General features: G+C 36.4%; 1 protein-coding gene across 2 annotated transcripts in view; it reads left to right on the top strand.

Annotated features, from left to right (window-relative positions):
* Positions 1-20,426, top strand: part of LOC108690600 (steroid receptor seven-up, isoforms B/C) — a 130,914-nt gene that overhangs the window by 38,269 nt on the left and 72,219 nt on the right. The window lies entirely within an intron of this gene.

The following is a 20,426-nucleotide window of genomic DNA, read 5'->3' as shown; positions in this document are numbered from 1 at the left end:
TCTCTCTCTCTCTCTCTCTCTCTCTCTCTCTCTCTCTCTCTCTCTCTCTCTCTCTTTCTCTGTTCCTCATCGAGTTCGCCCAGGTCGCTCGTTTCTCCATGCCTTCCTCAACCTTAATGTTGCTCGTATAGCGTAAGAGCATAGCGTGGAGTAGCATGCGAGAGAGCCTCGCCGGGGCCTCGCCGCGAGCAGGCACCGTGGGAACCTTAGGCGGGCCTCACCGCGCGCACTCGCTCGTTCGCTCGCTCGCGCTCGCGGGCCCTGTTCTGGACGCGTGTAACCTTGTAACCTCCACCGACCTCTCCCTTTCTCAATCTCCGTCTCTTCCCTTCTTGCCCTGCCGAGAGGCGCGCGTCTCTTCGTTCGTCCTCCTCTCTTGCGAAGTCTTCTTTCCACTCCTCTTTGATCGTCTCTCGGTCTTCGTCCTTCGTCGGCCATATACACGCCTCGTAACGATGCGACAGGCCGCCCCGTATAGTGGTGAAGTCTTCCGAAGATGCGATCTTGATCTCGCCAGCGACGTCGGCCGGCCGATGAACGTCGTCGAGACGCGCAACGCGAGACGCCGACGCTAACAGCGTGCAAAGAGCGTGCACTTGGAGAACGTAGGAGAGTTCGAGAGCGCAATGCGATGCGCGCTCTTGATTGCGATAAATGTAGCGTAATAAATTTCATACGCGTCAGCCATACTTCGAAGATCGCTCAGGCACTCCGCCGATTGCGCGCGTGATAGCATGTTCTCGTCGTTAGGTTCGATCAATAATAAATTTCACCGTCGAAGTAAATTCCGCGCTCTCGGCAGTTCGTCTGTGGTAAAATATCGCGGCTCAGGAGATGAGACGGATTCGTTCAATGACTCAAGTCATTTCTCCAAGAACGTTTACAATAACTTCAACTGAAATTATACTTTCATAGAAAATTTTCTTTAAGAATTGTGTGTTAACCTTTGATATACACGATGATTTTTCCGGTCTTTTATTAGACGATTATTGGATGGATTAATTTTTATCACAAGTATAAATTATTAAATATTGTTACATATATTTTAACATCTTTAGAAAGTAATATTTGTAAAATTGTTTATTTCAATAAAAGGAAATTACAGAAATTATTATTTAGTCAAGTGTTCCTGTTTTAAAGAAATATACAGAGGACAAGAATTATGTATGGATTAACTATTTTGGGAACGAACATGAATTAATATATGTAATATATAATATATGTTTAATTATTATCGTTACTTTTTATGTACCACATATCAATATACGATAATTAAATGTGACATCAGTTATTAAATTAATTCGAAAGTTAAAATTAATAGAAAGTTAATATCTAGATTTATTTAGAACACATTTTGATGTTAATTACTGAAGTATTAATATAAATGAAAAATTAATCTAACATTTAAGGAAAAAAGTCTATAAACTAAAAATTAATCTGTTTTAATTGGAGAAGTACTTTTTAATAACACCTCAAAAAAAAAATGATATGACCAATATAGTAAACTAATAAGAAGGAGATAGTTCCCATGACATCGAGAGCTTCTTTTGACAATTCCAACGTTCCTCGAGAAAGTTCCTCATAAGTAACGACGGAAGTTTGCCACAAAGTGTCCCTATTACTACATATGGTTGAATCATCGGAAAGAAAATCAAGAAAATAAATAAGCAAGGGAATTTTCTGTGATCGGAATAAGGCGCGGGATAAGGCAGCGTCGAATTAGCAGGCCGTAATGGCGAGCTGCCGTCCGGTTCGCGTCTATAAATGCTTACGTTCGGACGCTATTTTTCCCGTGGAACGAACGGCCGTGTGAGTCCGGTGGTAACGGCAAAGAGTGGTCGCCGTCGGCCGAAGTCGGTAACCTTCTTTCCGGCGAAATTATCATAATGGCTCGGAACAGAAGCATGGCCCGGAGCGACCTCCGCTCTCGCCTGGAAACTGCCTCTCGCACGGTGCATACTCTTTACCCGGGTTATCTTCCGCGAGTCTAAAAGCGAGCCCTCCCGCGTGCGTGCATGCGTGCGTGCATGCGTGCGTGCGTGCATGCGTGCGTGCGTGCATGAGTGAGTGCGCGCAAGAGTTGTATTTGCGCACGTTGTTGTGGCCGAGCCTCTCCTCTCTCGCAGCCCTAGCCCTCTCTTGAAGCCGCCCCGCGCCAAGCCGGGGCAACGCCAGGTATACACACAGGTATATATCCCCTCGCACGGTAATTACGTGACGTATTAATACCAGTTATTCCGCGTCGACTGGTTCTCTCTCCCGGTCGGTCGACCGTCTCGATCCGCAGGTGTATTCGGCCTGTTCTTTCTCCCTTTCCGCCAGTCTCTTCTCTCTCTCTCTCTCTCTCTCTCTCTCTCTCTCTCTCTCTCTTTCTCTCTCTCTCTCTCTCTCATTATCTTTCGTTCTTTCCTTCTGCGATCTCACCTCGTCTCTCGTTCAACCTCCTCCAACGCCACTTCGCTCCACCCGCGAAAAATATGATCGCTCGCGCGCATCACGTTTCTTTAATGAGATACTTTTCCAAAGCGGCGAGACAGACGTTTGCCTCTAAACGTCTGCAAAATGTGAGCGCGCGACGACGGTGCACCATCGAAGCGCACATTATTGCTCTCTTTGCGTTCGAGAAAGCGCAGCAAGCGAGTTCTGGCCTTCCCCGCCTCTATCAGCAAAATAAGTTACAAAACAACACGTTGAGAGTCGCGATGACTTTTACTCTCTTAACACGAGTCGTTTTTCAATGGCACTTGATGTAGTTTGTTTTCTTATAACGGCATCGAAAATGTTTATGCTTTAATATGGAAATGTGGAAATGGAAGAATGATAAAGCCAAAGTTGCCAACATGAAAAGAAATTAATTTATATTTATTTATTTAGGATTATGTAGGAAGTAAATTTTTATTTATTTATTTAAGATTATGTAGGCAATCAATTGAGGCGTGCTAGATAAAACGTTTATAAATGCTAAAATAGTGAAAATGCACGTTTTATCGTATGAAAGGATTATGTAAGTGCTATTACATACTAATATTTAGCGTGGAAAATATTGCTACAAGCGCAGAAAAATGAATAGTACGACTTAAAATGTCTATAAATCTAGTTATATAACCGATTACTTGAACTTACAACATTTGATTTGCATTTTATATTTGAATTTACAAAGGTTTAAAGTTTTAACAATTTTATGATTTTTTTTTAAATTAGAATTACTTAATTAAAAATTTTTGCAAAAATAATGATGATTATCTTCAATTATTATTTACGATAATTTTTATAATATTTTTGAATAGTGGTTTTTAAGAAAATAAATTTTTCCTTTCTTCTAAAAAAATTAAGAAAATTACATTTTGTTTTGACATGCCTTAATTTTCTTTCATTCTTTAAAAAACAATAACACATTCCACACGTTGTCGCTCTATTTCTATATAGAAGCTAATTGAGTGAAGCTATAAATGAAAACTTCTGAAATAGCGCTTATTACTTTAAACTACACATCGTATCAACGTTATGATCACACAATACAAAACGAGAGCTTTAGTGCCGATAATTTTACAATTACCACGATAACCGATCGCGCACATTCGCGAAACGTTTTAAGTGAAAACCACATCGAGAGACGTCGAGGTCGTTTTCTTCTTTTTTTTTTCTAACGGAGGGACTTAGTAAGCGTATCTCGGATCTGCGCGCATCCCGCGTGGGTCCGTGAAGGAAAAGAGCATGCCGAGGGCCCGTAAACGATCGAGTATCCGCTCCTCGAATACCGGGTCCATCGTGGTTCAGCCGAGCAAGTCGCAATCACGACCGTTAATCGCGGCGCGATTAACTCTCTCGAGAGCCGCTGCAAAAGTCCTGCATGGGTGGATTCAAGGCGAGTTCTAGGGAAGATCGTCCCGCTCGTGGAACTCTGATCCTCGGCTTCATCTCCTCCTTCTCGTGAGATGGAACGCGCGCGAGACTAGAGATTATTCTCGATATAATTGTCGCCGATATGGTGGATATGTAACATAACATATTGTGAATTAATATAGCACATTTTTATGAAATAAACTATGGGAAAAAATAGATTGGATATAATAGTGTGTTCATAAGTAGTGAGATATAATTTCTAAACAATTGGAGCACATTATATATCAATAAAATGAACGTTTCTCTGGATTTAAATTCTCTTCAGTGCGGAACTAACTACAGTGAAAATGCAAAGCAACGAATGTAAATATTTAAGATATTGTTATTGTTCTATCTGCAGACCTGAAATATCATTCACGTTCTTATCTATGTTTATCTTAGATTATTTTTTTTATTTTAAATGTTTTCTCATTCTCTTCTTGTGTCTTTATGTACGTTAAGAGTGAAATTAAATGAATTAATAATGACTTTCTCCAATTAAATAATAGAGCTTAGATATAGCGAACTTAGAAATGCATCTTAACCGTTTCTGTTGGATATATCATATCCTTATAATCATTAATAATATATTAGACTTCGCGACTATGAATTTTTTTTCAATATTGCAGCAATCAATAATTATGACACATTTTCAAAGATGATTATAGAAACCATTAGTTTAATAGTTGATAGGTATCTGATTAGCGAGTATATACTATCGAAAGGAGGCTAAACACGATAATATCTCCCTGAAAATTTTTTAGCCCAGCTAAATATAACTTGAGCACACCTTATGTGTTGAACGAAAAAATTCAATGCCGCGATTTCGCTTTACCTCTGAAGGCGATAAAAACGGTGGAGCAGGTGACTTGTTCGAGTAAGAAATTAGCTCGAGCACGTGACGACACGCGTTTATAAATACAGCAACGCGTGACGTAACGCTCGCGCGAGAAAGATGAAGTAGAAGGAGGTGGAGTTCTCCTAACAGGACGAAGGATCGCCCGGGGCGTCCTGTCGTAAACTCGACTGCTCACCGCCCAGAAGTTCGAGCTAACGAACTTATCGTCCGCGCGCGCAATATGAACGCGCGCCTGATTAGGATCGTGATTATGCGTGAGTCCTCGAGCCGCATCGTAGGAACATCTCAATATTCGTGAGCGATTGCAGATGATCGATCATATGAAATTACGTTAATAAGAAATGAATAACGTAAAATAGCTCTATACAAGTAAATATTTTTTAAATGTTGCCGTTAGGATAGTCATGAATTTTATCATGAAAGTTTCCATGCTTATCTCAAAATGACATTTACAATATGTCTTGATATCAGCTAGATACTCACGGTAGTTTTCTATAATTTAAGTATCTATTAGATGTTAAACTGTCAAGTTGAACGGATTTGAATATCCATCATAAATTACAAAATCTTAAGAAGATCTTGAGTTATAAATATAACAAAATTTATGAATTTTAAATTCACAAATTGGTTATCGCGAGAGGCATATATAAGAAAAGTTTTATTAAGAATTTTATGTTATATGTTTACGTAAATTATTTTATTACTTAACATTTAGAAACGTTTTTTATTTCAAAAAACACTTTATTAATTAAGACTGATAATAGAGATTAATGTGTGATGTAAATCTATTTTTAATGTAAATTTTATATTTAACATAAATTTTAATCTGAAATAATTTTAAATTTTAATCTGAAATAATTAAAAAACCTGGTGAAAAAGATTTATTTAATAAAATTTTTAAAATCTACGTGATTTACCATTCAAAATGGCAACGTTGTTGAGTCCCTAGGTATCGCAGTCTTTTATATTCGTGCATGGGCGGGAATATGGACCTTTAAAATCACCGAGAGGGGTCCCGGCTCCTGCCTGACCTTTCCATAGTCTTCTCGTAAATGTTGATTCGCATCGCGATATCACGGGAATGTGCTCGACTATCGAGAGCCCTCGACAACACGAGACAATGTTTCGGAAGCTATCTCAAACGTAGTATTAGTGTTTCTATTGACTATTGTAAATTCCCATTCTCGTTTAAACGTATAAGGGTGAGTTGACTTTTCGTCAGAACGTCGAAACAAGCTCGAGGGATTAATAATGATATACGTATTGCATTCTTGCTAGAGACTGCTAACTAAAAAGATGTTTTAAGAAAAATATATATATACACTGTTTAAAACTTTTAAAGTGACTCTTAATCTGAAGAATAAAATCTCACAATTAATGATTGAAAATTGAATCACTCTTTTTTAAAATTAACTAAATTTGCACTCTTTAGAATCCATTCCAACGAATTTAGAGAGCAAACAAGGACTGTATTCTAAAATTCATTGCCAGCGCTGAAAATCTATAATTTAAGTTACATATATTTTCAGCACTGGCAGTGAATTTTGAAACACAGCCAGTATATATCAATTAAATACTTCAAATATGTTGACAATTAAAAATTTTTATTACTGCAAATTATAATACAATAGCTGAAAATAATGAAAAAGAATCATGTTGCATATTTGAACTGTTCCGGATTATAAAATATTTAATTTTAGAATGAACTATGTATAAAGCAAAGACATTGGTAGATTTGTCAAATTATATATATATATATATATATAGAGAGAGAGAGAGAGAGAGAGAGAGAGAGAGCTTATATAAATCCTGTCATTAAATTTAATCATGAAAAAATACGACTGCAAATGTTAGATCTTACCACTTATTCTCAAATTAAAAGCACCTTTCCAACATAATAAATGACACGGTAATGATTGCGTTCGATAAGTTCTGTTAACAGAAACGTCTAATTTGTTACCTCCTTGCTGTTACCTTCTATCAGAATAATAGTAATCTTCTATTCGGTTAAAAAACGATCCAATTCAGTAATAGCAATCAGCGTTCTCCAAATTATGCCACTTTTCTCGAAAAAGAGAGAAAGAAAGCACATGCAATGAGCCAATACACGAACGTTTTGTAGTTGCTATCGAATTGATTGGCAGGCCGGATAAATGACAGGGTAGAAGCGACAAAATGAGAGTTAAATATATAAATACTTAAAAAGATTCTCAGCGCAACATTGTTGCCGAGGACGCGCAGTCTTTCGTAAAGACGTCTGAGAGGCGAGCGTCTTTAACGTGCAGAAAGATCGTGGGAACCGGCTCGGTGCCAAGGTTATCGGAGCAAGTGCAACCGTCGAGCAAGTTGCAAGCAACGCGCGAGTTGGTTGTACACCTAATAATTATTAGGCGATCTATATGTCACTAGATCGACTGCGAATCGCCGTACGGCCTTGCAGCTAGGCTGTGCGATGTATTATACTGCAGAGCGATCTTCCGTAAATTACAATCTACGCTATTCCACCATTACTATCATGCCAGTTCTCCGTTGACGTTGACGAGCGCCGCGACACGTGGCAGAATTACGTAAATCCCCGTAGCAATATTCCATACTGCATTAGATATTTGTCGGAACCTTAGGCGTTCATTAAATGACTTCGCGTGCAATAATCGCAATGGCAAGTTGATGAAATGATATAGCTTCCGATTGTCCAGCATATACGAAGTATTTGCTACTGTAATTATCGTTAAGTGATATTTTTTAATGATTCGAAGTATCAAACAAGTTAATATACTCTATAAAATTTTTAGAATAAATCTCTCTCTATAAAGAGTGAAATCTCGCTCTTAAGTATTGAAAATTGAGTCAATCTTTTTCAAGACTGATTCAATTTTCATTAGAGTGAAATTCCACTCCATAAAATTTAGAAAGTAATGGAATGTATCTCTATTGGAAGGACTGATATTGTGTTGAAAAATTTTATTATTTTATTCCACTAGCACAAAGTATTAGATTCTAATAGTCATTCGTCTAATATGGAATGTAAAATATTAATTACAGGAAGTATTTTGTTATTTCTCTATATCAAATATTAGTATTTATTATATATTAGAAATATATTAGAAATTTAAAGGATAAATTCTTATATTGTACATAAAAAGATTAACGATGTTACATATGAGAAATTAACGAGCGATTAAATTTTACTTTATTAAAGATGTAATAGAAAAGTAGATCAAGTAGCATTTCACGACATTATATGTTACTTACAACTTAATCCAAAATTTTTTATTTTATATTAGATTTTTATGTTCTTATAAGCGTACAGTTTTACATATTTTATATATCTCATAACAATTTAGCTTTTTAAATTATTCACTTTTGACAAAATTTTAAATATTGGAGGATCTCAAATAAATCTTGTAATAAATTAGTTAAGATATCTTTCTTCATCATTCCTTTAATATAAGTTACGTATTATATTTTATTGTACTGAATCGATGAAAATCTTAATAACAAGAGCAAATGTACAACATTGCGTAGCCAAAGAGCAGCACGAAATAATTTTTACATATCTAATAAATGGGTGCCGTAGATATTCGTTGGCGGAGACAAGAATGTTATTAAGCTTTTATTTTGCTTTGTTTTCTCTGATTGCCTCCTTTATGTCTTTATTTTTTTCTCTTTCTTATTCTTTAGCACTTTCAAATCAGAACCACCGCCAACAAATATCTACGGCACCCATTTATTAGATATGTAAAAATTATTTCGTGCTGCTCTTTGGCCACGCAATGTTGTACATTTGCTGCCTCTTCTCGATCTCCTGTCTTTTCGTCATTCTGCATTCCGTTTCGTTTCGCTCACTCAGCTCATCATACACACTCATCTCGCGTTTCATTTTTTTATCATTGATGATTGACCTCCGTCAATTCCGGGATATCTACAGATTTTTGAAAAACTATTTGCACAAAATCTATTGGTGAATCTACGATTAATTACGAGATGAACAGAATGGTGCTCAAATCGACGATGGTAAGAACAGTTCCTGCTCTTCTGAACTGTCACGTCACGCGGTATTAACATTCTTTACTATATGCAATCGAAAAGTATTCCATGCAACTGTTTTCCTCTTCTCTTTTAAATATATCAGATACAAGGCAGAAACAAATAGCGTTTGCGACACATGTAATTTGATATAAATTATCATAAAGTAACGGTACTAGAATTTTATTGTACTTGATTTTCCATCGGGTTTCGTGTAAGCTAAATTTCTCAATTTTGCGCAAATGGATAGCGAGTAGATATTTGATAGATATTATATGTTAGATACAAAATTACAAATCTTCTAAGGGGAGAAAGAGACGTCAGATTGCAAGACTAGGAAGCGCTCCTGCTGTTATTATAGCCTCCCGTGGTAGATTTGCCGCAGGGTCCTTACGCGAATGTATATTTTTCATGCAGATACATCAAGAATTAACCCTTTCGCTCGAAGGGACATGCGTATAATAATATCAGGAAGAACTTGACGTTCATTTACATGAAATGTTCGACAGAGGTGGAGAATTTTTTTTAATTTTAGCATTATTTTAGTAATATAAAAGTAATATAAAAAAATGATACTTTCAGAACATACACAGATATTAATCATTTTTATTGTAATAATTTTATGATTTTATTTTTTTTACAACATAAAATATTATATATATTTAATTTCTAATATTGATTTAAATTCCAGCAATAGTTTTACCTTTCTACAAAACTTTTGGACTGAAAACTTATAATCAATCTTTTGCTTAATTATTACTTATAAGGATCTATCTAATCTCATTCCTTTATTCTCACTTTAAAAGTAATATAACTAAAAAAATGTTCGAGTTATTATTATTACCAAAAAAAGTAAATAAGTTAAATAAACATTACTCAATCATTAAAAGTGTACTAATTTTATAAAAAAAATTATCAAAATTATTATAAAAAAGTTGTTTTAAAAAATTATCAAAATCGTTAAAAAAGAATGGCGTTTTAAGTGCAACAAAAATGATAGAAATGATATTAGATCATATTATGAATATATTCTTTATACTGATATTATTTGATTAATCAGTAATTTTTTGTCAATTTAAAAAATATCTATATATGTCTTCCATATTTCTTCAAAGTCAACAAAATCAATGATGCAGATACTTATGCGATTCGGGTCATCGTACTTTTCGTTGTCTTAATTAGAGAAGAGAGATCACGAGAAGACATTGTTGACGAAGGCAAGAGAAATAGCCGATAGGAAGAAACCAAGAGAAACGGGCGAGAAATTGGCACATCGCGATGATCGAACGAGTGGCGGCGCACTCATAAGATGGTCGGGTGCGCTTGAGGGATTTTGTTAAACGGTGGGCGAAGGCAAACAGCTCGAGGTTGAGCGTTGGTACATTTGCACGATGCCTAACCGATGACCCAATGACCTCGTGCGGTGGTAGGCTCATGTAGGTCGTCACCGAGGAGAGATCGTAGGCGGATGATTCGTCGACTCTCCTTCTTTTACTTGTGCGAGTTCTTTCTCTCTCTTTCTCTCTCTCTCTCTCTCTCTCTCTCTCTGTTCCTCTCTACAGAGTCGATATCCTTTCCTATATTTCTTCTTCTCACTCCATCACTCGCTGCAAACTCACCTTTATGAAAGCGATACTTGGGATGCTTTCTTCTCGTCGTGGTTCTGTTTTGATTTTGATGGAGTGGTCCTGGAAGGACGATGGTTCTTGAAGTTGATTTGTTGTAAAACTATTCTCTGAGTTTATATGATGAGTCATCGGACTCGTTCAGCAAGGTATCATTTACGGTGCATGCGATAGTTGACATACTTTTGTATATGGAAAAGACGGTTTTGCTGAAGTATCTATAAATTTAGCTAGATATACAGATCAAAAAATAATTTTATTTAACTATCAAAATTATATGAGGCGCTCAAACTGGTTGCTAGAATACTAAAACTTTGTATTCTCGTTATACTTAAAATTCCTACATATAATTATTTTGATAGTCCAATAAAATTATTTTCAAATCTGGATCTACAGTTAAATTTTTAGGTACTTCAGCAAAATCTTTCCATATACATCGGCATAAAACTATCCAAGCAAAAACTGACGTTATCTTGTCATTTTGACAAAAAGTCCTGGATAGAAGATATGATGTGAGATTATTTAATTATTTAGTATATTTAAGAATGAAGTAATATAAATTATTGAATAGTATATTATTGTTAATAATTATATAATTATTAAAAATATAATTTATAATTAATATATTATTTTATATATTATAGTGAATATCATCAAAGTTTGATTTGTAAAATTTTACTTTAACATTTCCTGCATCTCGAAAGTTCAAGACCAAGTTTACCTTCAACAATTGCAATGCTTGAGCACATTGAGAACAAAAGGTGTTTGATGCATGTATTTGCATTTTCTTTTGTAATTTCACGATGTTTCTTTGGCTTTATAACACGCCAATGACAATAATCGCAATATTTTATGTCAGGCAATTAACACCCTACACATCTCGGCGCAATCCTGAGCGAAGCTGCACAATTTCCTTGCGATAACAGAAGATAACCAAAGATACTGCTGCCGAGAGCGTTGTAAAACATCTGGACGAAGGTGTCACGGATCAATAAACACGATGGCAAATCATCGAGTTTCACTTGTATGGTATTTAGGTCCGTGGAAACGTATCGTGCCATAGAGAGGAGACGTCGTATCGTGCGTATCCGTTAAGATCGACACGGACATGAGAAATATCGGCCGGCAATATAAACCGATGACACGCAGGAAAGTTTCACGAACGTAATCGAAGACGACTCCTGTTCTTGCTTTCCTACGGCTATACCCGCTGGCGGGGACACTAAACTAGACTTGTTCGGAATCACCGTAGAGTTTATGTTAATGACCCAATATTTCTTCTCCCGCAAGAACATTAATTGAATAGTGCATGCCTCAATGCTGAAAATAGTATGTAAATGCGATCGCCAGATGTTAACAGGATCGGTCATTAAATCTTTATGCGCAAATTCAAATAAATCGATAATATTATTTAAAATGCTTACGCTGGCAATTCATCATAACACGTTACATTTATTCCTTCTTGATTTGAACGCATATGTGTGTAAAATAGTTTACATTATTATATTCTGCATTGTAATATTTGAAATTTATCATAACTGTTGTTAGGATTGACTCTGTTAATGGAATTAATGCAAGATAATACATTTATCTTTCTTTTATTGTAAAGTTCTTGATATTTCTATATAATACACACAACACACAACACATTCACATACATACACATATTTACGAAAAAAATATATTTTGCTGAAGTATCTAAAAATTTAACTAGATACAGATCTGACACTAATTTTGTTGGACTATCGAAATAATGTAGAAAATTGCTAGAATGTCAAAACTTTTTTCTCAGCATTGCTCATGCTTGAGTTTTTTTCTACATAATTATTTTGATAATATAATAAAATTATTTTCAAATCCATATTTAACTAAATTTTTAGCTGTATTTTAGCCTAAATTTTTAGATATTTTATTTTTATTCCGTTTATTACGTCTTTCTAATTAATGTAATTTCTATTCAATAATTACTTAAGAAGTTTTTGTACTTGAAAAATGTAGACACATAGAATAGTCATTTATTTAAGATACTCCAGTTTGAGCAAAGGATACGTGTAAATAGTATATCATCGCGAAATCGCCCTGTTATATAGAGGATTAACGAATTGGGGAATCACTAATGACTCTTGATAACAATGTCGGAGTATCTCGTAATAAATTAATCAGCATACAGGAAACGGCCATATATTTGTAAATAGACGATCTACGTCATTCGTGGCTAAATTCCACACGAAACTAGCGTTTGCTAGCGGCCAATTGGAATATTCATGCATGTGATGACGGTTTATTGACTCACGTTCCGAAATTTTTTAGAAAATTCGAACGTTATCGTTTGGTTCTTAAAATTATGTAAATCCTCAATAACTGTTCATCGAGCGAACATAAAGTTGAGAAACCATAATAAAACAACGCCTCTAGAAATAATAAAATGCGCAAAATTTTTCGTAAAATCGAAATCAATGTTGATTGTAAAAGAAATGAAATACGTTCTTCACGTTATATATATAAATCAATCTTCTAGCGTTTTTTATGCTACATTGTAGCTATCAAATGTTGAATGAAATAATTTCAATTAAACGTTTAGTTCATATAATCAAAATTAATTACTTTTTTAAATATTTAAGTAAGTATTATCGAACATAATATAATCAACCATTTAATAATAATTATTAAATATTTAGAAAAGTAAAAATAATTTTTGATTATATTAATTGAACATTTAATCGAAATTATTTCAACATTTGATAGCTGTTACTAGACTCTTTCTTTAGAGTAAGCAAAATTTATCTGAACAAAAGTCTTAATTCATATTTGACTTAAAGTGATCGAAAGCAGCAGTCGTTTGCTTTTTAAGGAGAAAATCGTTGAAACGTATATTACATATTGTCCACGTTGCCGCTTCTAAAATCTATTTGATGTAAAGAGAAACGCTTTTACAATATATTTATCTGGCAAATTTTCTGCGCATGCTGGACAGACAGATACGCACTCTTTCTCTCTCTCTCTCTCTCTCTCTCTCTCTCTCTCTCTCTCTCTCGTTAAATTTGACTCATACGTACACTCGCGCGCGATCTCTTGCACAGTCGTGTTAAATTTCTAAGTCGTACGTCACGAACGGTAATGAAATTCTTTTAGCGCGTCGCGTCTCGTACGACCGTCTTAATCAACGCGGCTGTCGCCACGAAACGAAAAGAATTAGCATTTTAAATCACGCGCTCCGCGGGTGTTTGCCACCCCGCGCCTTCGCGGCACCGACTTCTTGTCCCTCACCTTCCCTTCCGACGGGCCCCTACATCTCAGTAATTCGTTTATTATTATCGAGGCGGATCGGAAGATTGATCGTCACTCCCCGATGTTTATAATTATTTCGAGCGATACCAAGGCGCGTTATACGTCACCCCGGGATGAACGCGTCTCGCCTCGTCTTTGGTGGACACTCACCCACGAGAACGGGCCCACCTACATATTGTAACGCTCACAAGAATCCACGCACACTGACATATTCGTATGCGCGAAAGGAAGAAAGCGATAAGTTCAACCTCGACGTTTTTTTTTCTACCTGGACGGATAGCTCTCCTCTACCCTCTCCCGATACCCCCCTTTTTTTGAATCGCGCGACGGGATCATCAATCTGCGTCTTGCGGACTCCTTCGAGGATACGCCACGCGTTTGCAAAGATCGCTCAGAGTCCCTGGTGAGGTCTCTCTGATACGCCTGCATCAAGGTTCTCTCTTTCGCTCTCTCCTCCCGTCACATCCCGACAATTTTCACGATTCTTCCGCTTTATCGATGTATCACGGTATTGCGCGACATTCAGCAGACATGTCCGCGCTAATGAAGCCACGTCTCTTTGACGAGTAGCATTATTGTTCATCGAGAGAAAGCATAGCGTGAGATCTTGGCATCGGACAGTTCTTTCATTGTAGCTTCAACGTACTTCATCATGGTTTACGGTATTATGAGTTAGTCCGAGCGACCTTCGACATTGAATTCCGCGATGACTTCACTTGATTGTTACGCGTGAAAAATTTACCGTTAGCAGTTTCCCTCTTTTCAACGAAACAGTCCTTATTAAAGAAATAGAAAATTTCTATATCCAGTAAGAAAAAAAAGCTGTTTCTTGTCAATTTTAAAATTCCACGATCGACAGCATTCGAAGCTGGTCGTAATTTCATTTAGTGGAGGGGGTTACGTGAAAGATTCATGATCATTCATAGTCAATATATTCTCATTTCTTTGTTAGTTGGTTAAAATCCTGTTTTGATTTAAAAGAAAAATTCTTCTAAAATTCATTTTTTTTTATTTTTACTTTTTAATACTTTAGACAAAAACGTGCATAATAATTTCTATTTCAATAAATAATAAATAAAAGTAGATGTATTTAAAATTTGATACTTTTATAATAGCTGCAATACAAACAATTTTAAGCAAGATTCTTCTTTCATCTCGAATTTTTATATAGAAATATTGATTTGCATCAATCTCCACGAAATTGATAACGGCTTCATTGAATCAAAGTAAATATTGCTTTTTTTCGAAGATTTAATACTTTTATTTCGTTTGCACGAAAAATTCCGGATTATATTCTAATTACAGGAAACCGCATTTTTTCCGACATCGATCCACCACTATAACTCGTTATCGCTATTAAATCATTATAATCACTTTTATCGAGGAATATTAGACTTCTGCAATCATCTTCAAAGGAGATTTATTGTCAATGAACTTTGATATGACTTATTATATGATGAATGTGCACGCAAAAAATTCACCTTTGTCTCCGCTGGAAAAATTTCTTCGTACTACTTTTGCGTCTCGGAACATACTTATATTTAATAAATGTTATGCAATATAATTTATTCGAATATTCAAATTTCTAAAAATTCATTTTCTAAAAAAACTAACTTTTAGAAGACGAGTCTATTTTTAAAATCTTACACTTTTTTCTTGAATAAAAGATTTGTTATAATTTTTAAAATTTTACAGTTTTTCCTTGACCAAGATTATTTGTTATAATTCATTATTTTTTTTATTTTATTTCTTATTTCAAAATACGATACTATTTCAGAACTATTACAGAACTATTTCAGAACTATTATTAACTTTCTTATAAAGGTTAAAATTTCTTTTTCTTATAAAATTTTATTTTTCTACTTTTTGGAAACATTTGACATTAACTTATTAAAGAATAATGATTATTAAAAAAAGAAGTAATAAATATAAATATTTAGTATATATTAAATATTTATATTTAATGTACATTTTATGTTTATTATGCCAACAAAGAAAAATAAAATAATAATAAATAAGCAATGATAAAATAAAAAAAATTGACATTTGTGTTATAGCACCGTTTATGTCAAATTCCGATCGACTTTCGTTCAATTTAAATATTGATAATTAAAGATAGCGATAAATCTTCACTAACAACGGTACAAAATACGGTGGCAACTATCGGGAATCGCGGCGCGGCGCATCAGCCTTGTGGCGAGTCTTTTAACGAGGAGAAACCATGGATCGATGCTGTTAATCCAGCGCGGCGGAGACGGTATCGTCTGATTGCGGCTACGACGTCACGCGGACTGCTAAAGTACGAGCCAAGGCGAACGAGCACTGAGCAGTCGACTCGGACTCGGATAGATGGCTACGGTGGTTGGTAACGGTACCGAATCTGCATATACCGTACCGTATATACATGTTTACGCCGCGCGCACAGTCGGCGCTATCGGGGAACCGCATCATGCTAATTCGCATCCTCCGTCGGCCGTTGAGATTCTCTCGCGCGGATCGTCCCTCGGCAGGACCACGGGCGTCCTGATTTCGCTCGCGAAACCTAGCCAGGTCGATACGCGTCTATTCCTATCTGTCCGGTTTTCTCCTTGTAGAATAACGTCGTTTCCGCGCGTTTAGAGCGATGTTAAAGCATTACAGTCCGTTGATTTCCAGACGATAAGAATGTTAGATATTGGTAACATAAAATTAATGGAATGTATATGTCTGCGAGTGAAAATGCGTACGTAAAACAAAATATTAATGCATGTATGTATATATATATATATATATATTTATAATGAATTGTATATTATAGATAAACATAAATTATATACACAGAAAGAACAATTTTGTTGAAGTGTCTAAAAATGTAGCTAAATACAGACTTGTAAATAATTTTATTCATCACTCTGTGTTAAAATAATTAAAAATCGGATAAAAATATATTTTGTATTGATTAAAAATATCGTTCACAAAGATTATTCATTTGATCAACTGTTATAAATGAAAAAATCTATCTTATCATCTTTTTTATGTAAGTGCGTTAATAATTTTTTTTATTTTGTTAATTTTTTTTCATTTGCCGATTATTGTCGCTTTTCCATTCTTGCAAATGTTCATCCATGATTCTGCAAATGCATGCGCGATATGAGAACGATTTGGAGAAGGGCCGAGATGTCGGCGAAGGAGACGAAAAGAAAAAGGAGTCGCAAGTCTCTGCCGATGAATCACTCGTAGCAGTATCGGACGATCTGGACAAGCTCACCCGCATGCTCGGAACATGTTTATCTCCGGTTTCGCGTGTCAACTTCGCATCATTGTACGCCATTTCCCTCTCTTTCTATCCCTTTCTAGCCTCATCGCTGATGCATCGATATCACGGAAGTGCGGCGCCGCTGTCCGGAGCATTAAATGGGACTTTCGTCGATCCCTCTGGAGGGGACGAGAGGACAACGGACGGACTCTCCCGTCTGGATCTCTCATGTGGTCTCTCTCGCGAAGTAAGGTGAGAGCGGAAAAGGATAGGACCGAAACGACGACGGATGGAGAAGCGACGAGATGAAGAAGGAAGGAAAAGAGGAGAACTAACCCATTCCTTCGTTAGAGCCGCGGGGTGGAGGTTGGCATCCAGGCGCTTCTCAGCGGGGCGCCGTTTCTTCGAGTCTCGGCTCTCTCGAGCAGGAGAATCTCGTACGTGAAAGACTCCCTTCCTCATCTTCTTCTTCTTCTGCGTCGTCTTCTTCTTCCTCTGCGACCGCTGCTTCTCGTCCGTTCTCCGTTTCGCTTTTAACGTGCCAGCCTCTCCTGATCCCGCATCACTGCTAGCCTTGCGCGAGCTAGAGCGAGTGATCTCTCTCTTTCTCTCCTTCTTTTTCTCTCTTTTTCTCTGAGTCGCTATCTCTTCCGAGAACACGAGCGCTGCGTCGCACATACGCCCACGCGTTGTTATGAGTCGCAATTTGCTGGGGTACGTCCTAGACGGTGTTCTCTTTTGGCTACAGGGTTTGAGCATGCTCTCAATAATTTCGTTCTCTTGGTTCCGCATTCCGTAGATCGAGAGTTCTCCAGAATATCGTCGAAGCTGCGTCGTCTTCTTAAGATCCGCGATAATTCTAAGTCTAATATTATCGATATATATTGTATTATCGATATATTGTATTAATAGAGAGTTGAAAACTTGACACAAAAAGGAATAATTACAAACAAATTAAAGCATAGAAAAAAATGGAACCAATGTACTGTTTACTTGGAAAAAATATAGAAAGCCATCTCATGATATAATCTTTGCATTAACTTTATATTTTTATAAATAATAATTTTATATTTTTAAAACAGGTAGTTATTTTTAAACTTATTAATTTTATTTAGGATCTTTTTCTACGATAAAAATAATTTTCTAGTATACTTGTCTTGCCTGTGTTTCGTATCCTTAATTGATATTTCTTTTATTATTAATAATTATCATAACTATAATGTATCATTATAAGTAATTATTATTAGTAATTAAAAATTTCTAGAAAGAAGATAAGTTACGAAGAAATTATTATTCTAAATTACTTGAAGAAATTTAACCTTGAGACGCTTCAAGTTTCCACGTGTATCCAACGAGCGCGCATTAAAATAATTCACATTATTCGCTTCAATACAACTCGACAAGTTGAGGCGCAGATTTGCGAAGGCTCGTCGGCAGCTCGTTCCGGTCGCCTCGTTTTCAGCATTGTCACGCGCACGCGTTGCCCCGTCATTTGCCAATTATCGCGAGTGAAAGCACACTCGAGTAACGCGAAGTAATTGCGTTACGCGGACAGATGAGCGCAATCGCGTACGCTCGCACGGCGGACAATCGCGCAAGAACACGCGCGGTCGTTACTCAACAGAGTAATCGTGTCGTCGTCGTCGTCCACTACCTTCTTTCGCATGTATATATGTGCAGTCCACGGGCGGAAAAAATACGCGGTCCGGTAATAATCGCGGTAATCGCGCCCAGAGAATGCGGCAGAGAATACGTTTATAAGGACATAACGGTTTGCAGGACATCTCGCGTGATCGCACACAGTGGAAAGGCATTGTCGTCATTCGCAATCGAGGCCCGTGTAGGAAATCATCGATCGATAGTCGAAATCGCTTTAAAACGGAAGAATTAAGTTTAAATTTTGTCAAGTTTATATAGATTGTGTTATATAGATTGTGCATCGAATATAGGAAATTTATATATATTAATTGAATAAATATATAATGTACGTTGTAATAATTTTAAGTGGAAGGGTATTACAAGTAGATATATAGATTTTTATTAAACATACACTGATTGTAATAATCATTATCCCAGACCGCAATATTGAACTTCTGTGTGTGAAAAAAAAACATAATACGTAAATGCAGCCAAGTTACAAATTCTCTTAGAAATACATGTTTCAGCAAAAAAAAGGGATAACTAAATCCGTCGAAATAGCGTGTCTAGAATTGCAGCGGATATTAACTTCAATGATATGATGATAATGGGGATAATGATGATGACGACGATAATAATGGTGATGTCGGTCGATGAACCGGTACAGCCGAGCGCACAGCTTTCGGCGAAATTTGTACGACTGTGATCGAATCACCGACACCGGCGGCGTCTCACGGGCGATTGTATTTGCGTGTATTTGAACATGCCGTGTTATGGCACGTATATCGCGGCGTGTATTTGCCTTTGCATAATATTTGCAGGCACTTGAGAGTATCGCCGTGAGAGAGACTCATCCGGGTTCCGGTACAGGTGTCATACCTCTCCGTAACATTCGTATCGCCGGTGATTTCTTGGAAGTGGCTAGCACATGTAGCGAAATAGTGTACGCTTAAATGAGCGAGTTACGTATCCCTAACTAAATCTCTGCTGCGAGGCACGAATTGCTCCAACGGTCTCTCGGTGAAACGGACCGTTAGCTACGCAGTGGTTGGCACGAGCGAAGTCCGAGAAGAGGACCTCTGTTTGTTACGTCACGCCTGTCTGATGAGGATGATCGCCCTGAGCGACGTAGAAATTCGCATTATAGACATGCATGGCGCAACCCGTTTGTCAGATTTTTTTATCCTGCTGATCAAAAATGAATAAAAGAAATGAATAAAAGTGCCCTTGATGCTTAGGATAGCATAGATTCAAGGATGATTGTTATTAATCTTTTACATGTGATCAAGGTTAACGATATATTCGTCGCTAAATTGCATGCGTCAGAATCTTATCTTGTGTTAATCGTACGAAACATCGATACAATAATTTATATAAGTATATAAATATACTTATGGTGAATGGATAGGTATATGTATGTTTGAAAATGAGCTAGGTAGGTTTAGATAGGTGATATTTCAACTAAAGGATTGCGTACCGAAAAGTGAAAGAGCCTGGTTCTCTTTTATGCCGGAGTCGCGAACTCGATGACGCGTGACTGCATAGATAAATCTCATTGCGCAACAGGCTTATCAGACTCCCTGCATACGTTGAAATTTTCCTACAAACCTCGAGACACTTTAAGGAAAGGATAGATGAAGGTCATACGTAAAACTAGGACAAGTTAAAGCGTTGGCTTTTAACATTTAGCTTTAAAGTGAGATGTACAGGTGTAAATAATTCATGAAAATTACTTTAAAAGATTTGTAATTTGCATTTTAAAGAGTAGAGAGAAATGGATTCATTTAGATCTGGTTCCGTCAATGTAAGCTTATATATAACTTTAATCTCAGTTCCAAACAAAATTTATTCTTCATTTTTTTTAATTCTTTCT

The sequence above is a fragment of the Atta colombica genome, unplaced genomic scaffold (assembly GCF_001594045.1).
Source record: "Atta colombica isolate Treedump-2 unplaced genomic scaffold, Acol1.0 scaffold105, whole genome shotgun sequence".
NCBI lineage: Eukaryota > Metazoa > Arthropoda > Insecta > Hymenoptera > Formicidae > Atta > Atta colombica.
Note: the sequence above shows the minus strand (reverse complement) of the source record. Positions and strands in the feature narration are given on the sequence as shown.